Consider the following 14,962-nt stretch of genomic DNA (forward strand, 5'->3'; position numbering starts at 1 on the left):
AATTGTGCTCCCTGGGGCTATCTCTGGACTAGGTTTGCTGCTCTGGATTATGTAGCCTGGGAGCAGCCAGATGGTAAGTGACCCTCTGAAGTTCCTGAGTCAACTCTCCAAATTATTCTGGATGACAAACAGTAGAGGAGGGGAAAAAAAAAAGTAGAGGAGGGGTCTTTAACAACTTTCTAGGACCTGGAATTCCCTGCATATTTTAGTTTTTTGTTGTTGTTGTTGTTTTTTACCATAATGATGATAATAATGATCATGGTGAATGTAGTCTTAGAATGCACAATAATCAAAAAATCTCCCACCCTCCCCCTAAAAATATCAATCCACTGCCATCGAGTTGGCACCGACTCATAGCGACCTTATGCACAGCAGAACGAAACACTGCCCGATCCTGGGCCAACCTCACTACTGTTGCCACACTTGAGTCCATTGATGCTGCCACTTGGCCAGTCCTTCTCGTTGGGGAGTCTTCCTCTTTATCTCTGACCCTCCACCTTACCAAACATGATACCCTTCTCCATCGATTGGTCCCTCCTGACAATATGTCTGAAGTATGAGAGACGAAGTTTGGCCATCTTGGCCTCCAAGGAGCATTCTGGCTGCACTTCTTCCAAAATGGATCTATTGGTTCTTTTGGCAGCCCATGGCACTTTCAATATTCTCCTCCAACACCGTAACTCAAATGCATCAATTCTTTTACGGTCTTCCTTATTCACTGTCCAGCTTTCGCATGCATATGAGGTTATTGAAAATAACCATGGCTTGGGTCAGGTGCACCTTAGTCCTCAAGCTGACATCTTTGCTCTTCAACACTTTCAAAAGTTCTGTGCAGCAGACTTGCCTAATGCAATAAATACGTTGTCTGATCTCTTGACTGCTGCTTCCATGAGTATTGATAGTTGATCCAAGAAGAATGAAGTCCTTGACATCTTCAGTTGATAAGAATGTTGTTTATTGGTTCAGTGGTGAGGATTTTTGTTTTCTTGACATTGAGATGTAATCCATACTGAAGGCTGTGCTATTTGATCTTCATCAGTAAGTGTTTTAAATTCTTTTCACTTTCAGCAAGCAAGGTTGTGTCATCTGCATATCGCAGGTTGTTAATGAGTCTTCCTCCAGTCCTGATGTTACGTTTTTCTTCATAGAACCCAGCTTCTCATATTATTTGCTCAGCATACAGGTTGAATAAGTATGGTGAAAGAATACAACCTTGTTGCACACCTTTTTAATTTTAAAACATTCAGTGTTCCCATGTTCTGTTCGAACAACTGCTTCTTGGTCCAGGTACAGATTCCTCAAGAGTAAAATTAAGTGTTCTGGAATACTCATACTATGCAATGTTGTCCATAACTTGTCAGAATATAGCAGGGGTTTAAATGTCTGTAGAAGACGCTGCACATATAGCCACAGATAAGGCTGCATATATAAGATACACACCACAAGTGATCAGTAAATGTTTGTTGCACAGATGAATGAAGGAATGACTGTTTGTGGATTACACTTTCAGGTTGCAGATTTCAACCTCCATACTACTACTTTTTCTATCTGTCTTTTAGGTTTTGCTGCTACTTCCTGTCCCATCCCATTTTCCAGCTAAATACAAGATCAAATGTACTTCAAAGACCAAAATGTCTTTTGTTTGATGTGATGTTTGGACCAGGATCCTCCCTTTTTTTAGGAAAAAAATTTTATCAAAATTTTTTATTTTGATAAAACTATACACAACAAAGAATCCTGGTTTGGCGCTACAGGATAATGCGCTGAACCTCAAGGTCAGCAGTTCAAACTCACCAGCCATTCCTTAGAAACCCTATATAATAGGGTCACTGTGAGTTGTGACAGACTCGAAGGCACTTGACAACAACAACGATAGACAACAAAGCAGACCTAGTCATCAAATTCTATATGTGCAACACATTAATTACATTGAGACCAGGAATCTTGCTGTTTTTTGGTGTTTATTGCTTGTTTGTCTAACGCATTAACCCACAGTACCACATCAGGACTCCTGTTGATTACATAGTAGCTTTAATTTTGAGATTTCAAGATTTGTAAAAAATGAATTTTTTTATTAACTTGCTATCTTATCTTGGGACAATCGCAACAGGGTTGTGTTTTGTCATGTAAAGAGTAACAAAATGCTTATCTAAGCATCCTACCTCACAGGGTCATTAACCAATCAGATACTAATGCAGAGAACCCTGGCCTCTGGCTTCACCTGCTTTGAGAAGAGATCATTCAGACTGTACCTATTCTGTGCTGGCTTAAATTCAGACTCACCTATAAAAAATACAAATTGTCCAACATTCAAACAAACCAATTGTAATTGCATCATCTCTGACTCATGGTGACCTCGTGTGTATCAGAGTAGAACTCAGCTCCATGGGATTTTCAGTGTCTTTTTTTTTTTTTTTAGTTGATTGCCAAGCCTTTATTCTAAGTTGCCTTTTGATGTACTGTAACCTCCCCTTTTCTGTTAGCAATCATAGGGGGTCATTTTCCATCTTAAGAGCACCTTTGGAATTTGATTTTGGTGTTTAGTGCCAATAGAGTGAGGTTGTGGGGGATAATGTTGGTGAAGAAGGACAATTTGAAGTGGCTGAGTTTCTGTTCAGAAAGCTAAACCATCTGATTGTGGCGGAAATTAGTGAATTTAGGAAAGGCGCATAAACGAAACTACCCAATAAGAGTAAGTAAATGATCCTTTTCTACACTATATTGTTTGTTGTACCTGACTGGAACAGGGTAAAGTTGGTAGAGTCAATTTAGTGAAAAAGAATAGTAATGTCTAAACCTCTCCAAATCTTGTAGAAGACTAAGTGTAACTTTGTGATAGCTAATTTGTAGTTTGAGGGTTAAATGCTATTATATGTACCTCTTGACAAATTTATTCTACAGTGTAATATATGTGGCCCTCTCCTGACTCAGGAATAATTGGGAAAAAAAAAATAGGTACCTATGTTGAGATTTTGACTTCTGAGATGTTCTTTACTGATAAAGCATTGATGGAGGATTAACCATATCTGTAGCCTTAGAAACTGGAGACATTCCTGCCTTTTCACTGTTTGATTTGCAGGAGTGGAGGGCTAGGAGAGGGAGGGTTGTTGGAGGTATGATAAGCCACTAGGTTAATGGTTAACCCTTGAAGCATGCCAGACATAACACCTAATCCTTGATGAGACCTATTGCTCAGAATGAATAATGGTTAACCATTCCTTACTTTTGAGTAAGACTGAATACCTTCTGTAGTTTATTTTACAAGTATGTGGAATTGTGTCTTTTTTTTTTTCCCCAAAGCAAGTTTACTTACCGTAGAAGTTTTAGAACTCATTCCTTAACAAAGAAAGCAGCTGGTTTCCATGAAGTTTGCTATCCTTTGGGAACTTGGGATGATTGCTACCAAATTTTCATTTAATTCGATTCCAGCTGTGTAATTAGAGACCAATATAAATGGTCCTTTTCTGGTTGCAAAACATGGGGGGAAATATAGTGCTGTTGTTTACAGACCTGCCCTTTTACTTTGCTGTGATGCACGTGGCAGCTGCATACTGTTATTTATGGACACCAATCATCAGGGCTGGGAAAAGATAAAAAATACAAATAAAAGGAACAGAGATATTCGCAGTTTCCGTCTTCTCATAGGGGTTGCTCTGGCTGCCACTGGCCCCTTGGCTGACTCCTTAGAGGCCTCTGCATTCCTGCTTTATGAGCAAGCCAGCAGGTAAGTCACCAGGCAGCATGCCGCCTCCACCACAGAGACGCACTTTCAGATCTACTGTTTGTTGTGTCCATCAAGCTTTTGGTTTTCTTACTGATCTAGAAACAGTCTATAAATATTAGAAATTGCTTCTATATTTAAAACAACAACAACAACAAAAAGCCTGGCAGAAAATTGGTTCTTGCCAGTAGTTTGTGATAAACAATATGAGTGATTCCACATTCATTACCCGGTTCTAGTTTCCTTTCCTCGTAGGCCTCCCTATTTGAGGAAATATCCTTAGCTTCCTTTCTTCGTAGTAATCTCTCTGGGTCTAAGCACTCAGCTGCTAAATGAAAGATCAGCGGTTTGAATCTACCAGCTGCCCTGCAGGAGAAAGCTAGGACAGTCTGTGTCTGTTAAGGTTGTTGTTACGTCATTTTGCTCTGTCATATTGACCTTGTAAGGGTTTCTGAGGAGTGACTGGTGGGTTTGAACCACTGACCTTATCCTACAGTGCCGCACCAGGATTTCCAGATTACAGCTTTGGAAATCCTATGGGACAGATCTCCTCTGCCTTACAGGGTTGCTATGAGTCAGAATCACCACAGTGGCAATGGATACTGTACAGTGTGCTACCTGTTGTCCCAGTAAAGGGTGCATGGGTACAGTGACCAGTGGCTCTCTCACTCTCTCTTGGAGCCTAGATTTACCCATTAGCTCAAAACCAAATGAAACCCCCTGCCATTGAGCCAATTCCAACTCATAGTGACCCCATATAGAGTTTCCGAGATTGAAAATCTTTATGGGAGCAGACAGCTTCAACTTTACTCATGACAGTTAGTTGTAAATCTACTCTGAGCTGACAGTTCAATCAGGGCTGGAACGTCTCTTGCTTATTACAAATTCTTTTAAAAAGAAAGAGAGAGAGAGAATGCTGAACTCTCTCCTTTGTAGCTGAGATTCTTGAGAAAGTTCTAAGTGCTGCTTCATTTTCCCTTCAGTCTTCTTCCCATTACCAAGGCAGGTAACACCACTACTGGCCAACATGAATCTCCAAACGGCCTCAGTGGGTGGTTCTCAGTCTGATTTTATTTGACCTTTCTTTGGGATTTGATACTAATCACCTCCTTTTTGAAAGACTGCCTTCTTGATCCTCCTCCTGTTTCTCCTTCTTCCCTGGCTGTTCCTTTTCGTTGTCCTTTGGGAGTGTTCCTCTTGCTGGTAACCAGTTTAATATAGATCTCTTCTAGCGTCTAGTCCTCTGCTCAGCTCTCTGTTTCCTCTGGGGCTTTTCAGAGCCAGAACCACACTACCACTTGAGGCTTATGAGGAACTCTGATTTTCATGTCAGGGCCTCTCAAGATTCCCACTGCCTTCAGATCTTTCCATGTGATTGACTACAAATACCTTAAATGTGGAATGTCACGGAAAGAATTCATTGGCATTCTGCTGAAACCTCTCACCTTTCTTTTATCCCTGCCTTGGTGAAGGCTTGACTTATAAATCCCTCATTCTCATCTGCCTTATTTATACCATCAACTCCAAACCTTTTCCCTGCCATAGTTCCTTTTTCCTAACCCAGGCCAATCCTGCCTCTTCTCAGCCTCACTTTACCTCCTGCAGTAAGTTTGCCAGTATTTCTGATTTAACCCCTTTTCTTGGGGTATTCTAAGATTTGTTTAACTGTTGGTCTTCCAGTTGGAGCTTAATAGAGATTGGGTCTACCCCGTTCATCACCATTTCTCCAGAGCTTCTCAGAGTGATGCCTTGGAAGAACGTAATTTAGTCCAAGTGGCCTCTTACTATTGCATACTTACTAATCGTTATGCTGTCATTTTAAAATTCGTAGATGGGCCTGGAAAATCAATCTGTGTGCTTTGTGGTTCTGAAAGTCCTGTTTCTGTGATTTCCGCCATTTGTTTGCATCAAGTCAGCTGTGGCAGCCATGGTAACCAGGGTAAGATGCTCTAGGGCAGGAGGCAGTGGTTTCTCATGTGGTGGAAGAGCGAGCACAGACTTCGAGTACTTTGCTGTAAGGATTGTTGTTGTTAAGTGCCGTCGAGTCATTTCTGACCCATAGCGACCCTGTATAGGGTTTCCGAGGAGCAGCTGGTGAGTTTGAACTGTCAACTTTGCAGTTCAAATGGCTTTGCAGTGTTTAACTCACAGTGCCACACCAGGACTCCTGCTGTAAAGATTGCAGGAGGATGATGTATCCAAAGCACTTGGGTCAGGTGTGCTTGACTACTACTGTGGACTGAAGACACCATATCTAGCTCCACGGTGGTTGACTAAGGGTTCACATTAAGTTGACTTTTCCACGTTGCATTTCCATAACTCGTGGGCGAGGAATCAGGAAGTGGTGACATGGGCAGTGCACTAATGACCATTTCCCAGTTCTGCAGTTTGGAGGAAGTACTTGAATTTCCTGACAGTCATGTGAACAGGACAAGGGGACACTGAATGGCTTAAAATCAAGCAAGGTGTGCATCACCATATTTATTCAGTCTGTATGCTGAGCATATAATCCCCATAGCTGGAGTGTATTAAGAATATGGGATCAAGATTGGAGGAAAACACATTAACAATCTGTAATATGCAGATAATTCAAAGCAGATGCAATTGGTGGTTATGTGCTGTGGAGTCAGTTCTGACTCATAGCGATCCTGCATAGGGTTTCTGAGGCTGTAAATCTCTATGGGAGCAGAAAGCCTCATCTTTCTCCCATGAAACAGCTAGCTGATAGTTTCAAACTGCTGACCTTGAGATTAGCAGCCTGATTTGTAACCACTATGCTAAGAGAGATATACTAATGAAGATCAAAGACCTTTAGTATGGGTTGCATCTCAATGTAAAGTAAATAAAAATCTTCACTACTGAGGTGATTAATAACATCATGATAAATGGAGGAAAGATTGAAATTGTCAAAGACTTCATTTTACTTGAATCCACAATCAACACTTAGAGAAGCAGCAGCAAGAAAACAAATGACAATAATGCATTAGGCACAGCTGCTGCCCAAGCTCTCTTTAAAGTGTTTAAGAGCAAAGATGTCAGGTTAGGACTAAAGTGGTCCTGCTCCAAATTATGGTATTTTCAATAGCTTCATATGCATGTGAAAGTTTGACAATGAATAAGGAAGACTATGAATTTATGGATTTGAGTTACAGTGTTGGGGAAGAATATTAAAGGGATCAGAACAAACAAATCTACATTGAAATTAGTACAACCAGAATGCTCATTAGAAGCCAATATGGTCAGACTTCGTCTCTCATACTTTGAATATATTATCAGGAGGGACAAGTCCCTGGAAAAGGATATCATGCTAGGTAAAGTGGAGGGTTAGCAAAAAGAGAAAGCCCCTCAGTGAGTTGGACTGGCACAGTATCAGCAACAGTGTACTCGGCTGTAGCAGCAATTGTGAGGATGGCACAGGACTAGATGGTGTTTGGTTCTGTTGTACATAGGGTCACTATGGGTCAGAGCTGACTTGATGGCACCTACCAACAACAGACTGAAATGTAATTATTCTGAACTGAGATTTGAACAGAAAATTGAGTACTGGCGTTGTTTCTTCTGTTTTTTGACATCTTGTCTTGCAAATATGCATCTGCTTATTGGCAAAAAAAAAAAGGACAAGAGAGGCAACTGATGTTAAATTTATGGCTGCCATCCATTCCCTATGTTTAAATAAGATTTGAGTGCTTCTGATTGCTGAAAGACATTGGTTTCCTTTTTAGATGCTTTGTCTGAAAATGAAACCCCAATGTTTTAATCCACCAACCCCAAAATGTGAACATATATTTAGGTACAGGTGCTTCCTATTAAAGATTATTTTGACTACGTAGTGAATTTGTTTCATATAAAGTATGTAGAGCGGTGTCTCTTACAGCACTGAAGAGTGCTTACCATTGTACTTTGTGTGTGTGTTTAATATCTTAATTATGCAAAGATTTGTTCATTCACATCACCTAGAGAACATTTCACCCACTGCTCTGCTAGGCTCTTATCTCTCTCTTCAGCAATGGTAAGGCGGATACCTTTTCCTCAAGGTGGATACCTTTTCCTCAGGGAAAAGAAATTAGTGTTTATTGCCTTTGCCAATCACGAAAATGTTGTAAAGTCAGGTGGCCAAGCTGTTGCCACATCAAAAGAGCCAGGATGTCTCTGTTAGTGATCATACCAGTTCTTCCCAGGTTGGCACCTCCAGTCACCATACACAGGTTACCAGTGTTAGACTTGATGAAATCAGTAATCTTTACAGTCTCCAAATCAATCTGAATGGTATCATTCACCTTGATGAGGGGATCAGGGTAGCGTATGGTACAAGCATCATGAGTCACCAGATGGGGGATTCCTTTTGTGCCCACAAAGATCTTTCTAACTTTGCACAACTTGTACTTCAGGTGTAATACGATGAACAGCAAATAGACCCTTGGTGTCATAGACCAGAAGGAACTTTTCTCTGGTTTTGTCAATGCTGATGACATCCATAAAACCGGCAGGATAGGTTATTTCAGCTCAGACCTTGCCATCAGTCTTAATGAACTGCTGCATACAGATCTTTTTTAACTTTATCTCCTGTCAGGGCATTCTTAAATCTGTTCTTTAAGAAAATGTTGAGTGGAGACATTCTCTCGGCTTGTGGGGGCTGGTAGATGGTTGTGGAGCAAACACACCAGTCAAGTTTGTCCAGCATCCTATGCCTTGGGGCAGCCACACACTTAAGATGCTTCTTGAGACCATGGGCCATGGCTGTGCTGAGCAGGAAAGAGTTACTGTTTTACTTTTTAAGTTCTTGTTTAAGTTTTAAGTAGAAGTGTATTTGTATTTTACTTTTAATGGTTGGTGATGGTGTACTGTGGAGTCAGTTCCGACTCATAGTGACCCCGTACAGAGTTTCCGAGGTTGTAAATCTTGACAGGAGCAGAAAGCCTCATCTTTGTCCCGCGGAATAGCTGGTAGTTTTGAACTGCTGACTTTGAGGTTCACAGCCCGATTCGTAACCACTATACTACCAGAGCTCCTTGCTTTTAATGGTGCACTTCTTCAAATACAAACTAATGCTATAATTTTCAGAGTTTGAAATTGGAACTCAAAATTCCTAAAAAGATGTCTTCTTAGTTGGAATTTTCTTTAAAGATACTTTGTCTACATTTACAGGTTTAAGCTGATAATATATTTGTTAGAATTATTGACAATGTATTTTACGTTTTTTTAAATGACAAATTTGAGCAACTTTAAAGTTTGTCTACTTTCTTTAAAAAAATTCTTGATGGAAAAGAAATCTCATGACATTTTATGCAAATAACTGATATAGACAAGATACTTTTTAAAGTATCATGTTTTCTGTGATTCGTTTGTAAAGCTATTTTGCTGTGAAACACTTCTACATATTCAATTAAGTCTTCCATTCTTTTTGATAATTTTTTACACTTCTTGAACATTTAAGTATTACATTTCTTTTAACACATGAATTAAAGTACTTAACTTTTCCTTTGCTTTCAAGTAATGTAAAAATGTTTAAGTAATTGTACAAATTTTTCTCAAAGTCTAGTATGTATTTGGGGTCCTGGTGTGGCACTGTAGGGTAAAAGCACTGAACTGCTAAATGCAAGGTCGGTAGTTCCATTCCCGGGGTTGCTGTGAGTCGGAACTGTCTTGACTGTGTGTTGGGCACTATACTTGTTGTATATACATTTTTCTTGTTTAAGCCTTGTCACTCTTATGAGGATTATTGCAGAAAGATGAGGCTTACTTTACCGTAGGGAGCCTGAGGCTTAAATCAAGTACAAATCACTTGTCTGATGAGGAAGGGACAGACTAGATTGAAGGTAGGTCTTTATGTCTGATTGCTAACACCACATTTCATATGCATCAATAAGGAAGAACTAAGAACTTACATATTTGAATTATGGCATTGGTGAAGAATATTGACTATATACCATGGACTACCAGAGAATGAAAACATTTGTCCTGGAAGAAGTACAACAGAATATTCCTTGGAAATAAGGATCGCAAGACTTCAACTCACGTACTTTGGACATGTTATCTAGCGGGACCAGTCATTGTAGGACATCATGGTTGGTAATGTAGAAAGTGAGAGGAAGAAAGGAAGACTCTCAACTAGACGGATTAACGCAGTGGCTACAAGAATGGCTCTAGCAGAGCAGCAATTGGAAGGATGGTGTGAGGCTCGGCAGTGTTTCATTCTTTTGTACATAGGGTTGCTTGGATGGCACTTAGGAACTCTAGGTCTAAAGGCCAAGCTCTTATTTACTATGATAAACAAAGACTTTTCAAAATGATGATGATTCTTTCAGAGAGGATATGTCAAACAATTGGGTATAAGTTAATTTTTCTCTACATTCTTCTTGGTGGCTCCAGTTCATTCCCTTTTGCAAGTATTTGTAGAGTTCCTAATGTATTCTTTCCAGGCTTGTTGTTAAGTGCCATAGAGTTGGTTCCAATTCATAGTCGTTGAGACCTGGTTTAGGGTTTCTGAGGCTGTAAATTTTAGTGGGAGCAGAAAGCCTCACTTTCTCCTGTGGAACAGCTGGTGGGCTTGAACAGTCAACCTTGTGTTTAGCAGTCCAGTGTTTATCCTGAGGAGCCACAGTACTCTCTAGGCATTATATTGTTGTTAAGTTGCTGTCAAGTTGGTTCTGACTCACAGCGGCATTGTATTAGGTTAAGAGAGGATAAGAAAGATAGGGCCACCTCTTAAAGAGTTCATAGCCTACTTGTAAATTGAATTATATTTTGTTTTCAGTGATTGTGTTTTTGCACTTAACTCTCATAATGTTTTAATCATAGTCACATGTAATATGCAAATAGAGTAAGATAGGCTTGGTATCTGCCACATGAATTTCACTGTTTGCCACATTACTCTTTGAACTTTGGTGTTGAATAAAAATATACTGCGTATCACTATAGGAGGTATTTTTAATATTTATGCTATTCAGTTTTCTCAAGCTATGTTGAGCATGGTGAATCTTTCATTGATAACATTTTACATAGTTTTTGCAAAAAAGAATCATTACCAAAGTACCAGGTGTATTTAGATTTTTTCTCTTATAGTCACAACCATCCTACTATAACTGCATTTCCCTCCTATTAGTGATGAGAGGGACCTGAGACTCCACTTGTTCCACAAATGATGTAAGAGGAGGAGCCACTTTCAGGGCATTCCTTTGCTGGTTTCAGATTGCTTTCAAAACTTTCTTATGATCTGAGGTAGGCAGGAGCCAGTTATGCCCTCAACCCCTTCAGTGATAGCCAAGGTTCATTAATACGTTACTATCTGAAGAGACCTGTGATGAATTCACTACTGTCTGTTCACTTCTGCCTGCCATGCAGTGGTTCTGGACTCCAAGGAGGTTGTGCTTCTGTAGAGTGAGGTCAGCACTTTCTCTGTAAGCCAGTTGTCTTGAGCCGCTTGCATTAGGAACCATAAAAGAATTGTCTTTTACTGAGTTTAAGGACACTGAATATAATAAGCCTCTTAAGACGAGGGTGTTTGGGAGAGTTGGAAGGCATGTTTGTAAGAACTGCAGAAGTCAGGATGTTGGAACAAAGTTTGAATTTTGATATGTGAAGGCCAATTTAACTAACAAAATTGGTTGTGAATGGACGGAGGTAGACTTATGGACCTTTCTAATTTGGAATCTGCGCTAAGACTATTTTTCAGGTTTCTTCAAATAAGAGTATTTTAAAAAAATGTAGACTCATGTGGGTATGTGTTTGGAGTTATTTATATGAGGAAATGTACTGTAGGGAATGTTTATTCTTGAGCACACCTCACTGATTGTATGCTGGAATCAAGTGTAAATTTTTTTAAAAATGTCACACACTGTTATTGTGACCCTCTGCCTAGAATGGGGAAATGTCTTTACCTGCCAGAAACACTTGCAGGTAAAGCGATTTGCCCTTTCCTTTCCTCAAGTGACTTTACAAATGTGTCCCCAGGGGCAAGAGTTCCTGTAAGCAATGCAGTGGCTTTTGAAGTCAAATTTCCTGTAATCTGAAGTCTTTCTGTATTTAGAGATGTAAAGTAAACCTGAGTGCTATTTGCTTTTCAGTAGTTTTCTTGTAGGCACTTTTAGAAAATTTATATTCAGTGTAGAACTAATATAAAAACTTGACAGAGAGCCTGCCAGATGAATTGTGTACAAAATTAGAGTGATATGAACTTTGACCAACTTTGTAAATTCACAGAAGTGGATCACTTTACTATGAAAAGTATTGGCTTTGAAGTTTTTTTCTTGGGGTGGTGGTGGTGATTATGTGCCTTGGAATCAGCTCTGGCTCATAGTGACCCTGCATAGGGTTTCTAAGACTGTAAATCTCCGTGGAACCAGAAAGCCTCATCTTTCTCCCGTGGAACAGCTAGTAGTTTCGAACTGCTGACCTTGAGGTTAGCAGCTTGACTGGGAACCACTACAGAGTTCCCTTTTCCTGTGGGGAGGGATACAATGTGTTAAATTAAAAAAAAAAATTAATTAGCATTTCTTTTTGTCTGATTGAATGAATGAGAGGTAAACTTGATGCAAAATTGAAATAGCACAGAGTATTTTGAAGTCTTCATTCCACCATCTTCGGTTCGCTGGTCTGTAGGTTCCCTCTTAGAGGTCCGTGGTTGTTAGCTTTAAGTAGATTCTTCCAGAAGTATTTTGTGTATAGACAGGCATGTATTCCCCCACCGCAGTATTGTCTGTTAACTTTGTATGTGTAAGCCAGTCTTTTGCTGATGATTCAACTCCAACTTGCGGCAGCCTCATGTGTGTCATAGTACAACTGTGCTTAATAGGGTGTGTTTTTTCTTAAGTTTTTATTGTGAATTATGTGAGTTTACCTAGGAGAACACCAGCTTTACATTCATCCTATCATATTTCGTTTCATTGCAATGATTACAATCCCCTCCATGCATCATCAAACAACCAAAAGGGTACACCACACAGCCCCTCTCCCTGCCTGAGTCCAAAGCCCCCAGCCACTCCATCTGTCCATGCCATTGTCTCTGCCTCCATTTCTGGCTTCATGGCTTCTCTGGTAGGGTCCCACACTCTGTTTTTCTTCCTTGATGGTTCCAGGGACCTCCACTCCTGGACTGCAAAATCAATCACTCTCCTAATTTTGTTACAAAACATCTACCTTTACATTTCCAACCCTCATAGTCAGTCCTGATAGCATCTATTCCCTATTGTACCACAAAAGTCTTATCCTCATCTCCTTTCATCAGCCAGGTCCCAACAGATTGGAAACCACTCAGTGGAGATTCTACCCCCCCCCCCCCCCCCACCTCTGGAACTAGGCTCCCTCTTAAAAGCTTGTAAGCAACTCACTTTGGGTAGCCAATGTCTTAAGTTGCCCATCCTGTCAACCCTGTGTATGGAGGGGTGGGAGTGATCCTCGCTATAAAGATTTGTTCTTCTTTTGAGCTGCTACATCCATAAGTATAGGTCAAGTTCATCAAATTGTAGCAGGCTATTCTTTTTTTCCTCTTTCTTGTTCTAGTCGACCTCTGATCATCCAGTCATTGAAGCCAGGTCAAGTGGGTACTCTCTGCAAGTATGGGTATTCTTGTACATCTCCTCACTTCATATCAGCTGGATGCTTCACTCTCTGCTCTAGTCCTCTGTGGCCATGTGGGTCCAGGAGTCCCCAGGTCTTGGCATATTGTTGGCCAACGAGATCTCAACCTGGGTTCACAGGAGTCTATTGAACGTGGTCGGACTTAGCTCACAACTTTATTGCTGTTTTCCCTTGTTTCTCCTTATTGGTGACCAGTGTGGTCACCAGTCAGACCACATGCCACTTGTGTATTCCTCTTGAGTCTTAGTCTTGGAAGGGGGTTTGTCCTGAGGGGACTTGACCACTTGCCTTGATGGCTCCCAGGCGAACAGCCTGCTTGTTTTTGTAGTAGTCTGTCAGACTGCCGTTAATTGTTTTTCATTTTTCCTGCTCGTCTTTCTTTTACGTTCTTCTGTTCTTCTAGCCGCTCTAGGCTGGTCTATTTGTCCTTTCAAGTGGAAATTTCCCACCTCAGAAGATTCTGTATGGGGTTCAGGATTCCACCTGTGGTCGCAAAATAGAGTTTTAGGTGATTGATTTTTGGGGAATAGATCACCAGGTCTTTTTGTCCATGGCACCTCTTGGTGCACTTGATCTTTTCTGTTAGCAGCTGAGTGCATAAACTATTACTACTCAAGGACTTCTCATTTACATATAAACAAACACAAACCCACTGCCATCAAGTTGATTTAGATTTATAGTAACTCTATATAATGTTTCTTGTAAATCTTTATGGGAGCAGACAGCCTCATTGGTCTTCTGTAGAGTGTGACTGGTGGGTTTGAAATGATGACCTTGTGGTTCGCAGCACACAGCTAACCTGACATGTCACCAGGGCTCCTTTCATTGTGTATTTGTTGTTGTGCTGTCACGTTGGTTGTGACTCACAGCAACCTTTATGGGGTTTTTGAGGAGCAGCTGGTGGATTCGAACTGCTAACCTTGCAGTTAGTAGTTTCGTTCAATGCCACAGCAGGACTTACATTGTTTATGTATACAAGCATGTATTTCCCCTAGCCCCGTTTTCATTTTTCTACCACATGTTCAGTGCTGTTGAGTTGGTTCTGACTCATAGTGACCATTTATAGGGTTTCTGAGGAGCGACTGGTGGGTTTGAACCACTGACATGCTGTTCAAACCAACCTTGCAGTCTAGTGCATTATCCTGCAGCTCCAAACCAGGATTGGATGCATCATTATTTAGCCTGTTCTTTGGTGGAGTTTTCATATTGCTTCCAGATTTTGTAATTACAAAGAACCTTTTCATGTATGTATGGACCTATATTGCAATAAATTCCTGAAAGTAGAATTGCTGAGTCTAATGGTATGTGCATTTATAATCTTAATGTTGTTGTTAGGTCCTGTCAAGCCACTAGGCACAATAGAATGAAACACTACCTGGTCCTGCGTTACCCTCACAATTGTTAAGTTAGAGCCCAATAAATGTAATGTTGTTGTTGTTGCTGAGTGCCATCGAATCAGTTCTGACCCATAGTGACCCTGTATATATAGGGTTTCCGAGGAATAGCTGGTGAGCTTGAACCGCTGACCTTGCAGTTCAAACGACTTTGCAATAACGGCTTTGAACTGCTGACCTTGCAGTTCAAATGACTTTGCACTAACCCACAGTACCACACCAGGACTCCAATAAATGTAATGTTGTTGTTGTTGTTAAGTGCTGTCAAGTT

General features: G+C 40.5%; 1 pseudogene; it reads right to left on the reverse strand.

Annotated features, from left to right (window-relative positions):
* Window positions 1–7,645: 7,645 nt before the first annotated feature.
* Window positions 7,646–8,456, reverse strand: LOC102827196 (annotated as a pseudogene).
* Window positions 8,457–14,962: the final 6,506 nt, after the last annotated feature.

The sequence above is a fragment of the Chrysochloris asiatica genome, unplaced genomic scaffold (assembly GCF_000296735.1).
Source record: "Chrysochloris asiatica unplaced genomic scaffold, ChrAsi1.0 scaffold00009, whole genome shotgun sequence".
NCBI classification, from domain to species: Eukaryota; Metazoa; Chordata; class Mammalia; order Afrosoricida; family Chrysochloridae; genus Chrysochloris; species Chrysochloris asiatica.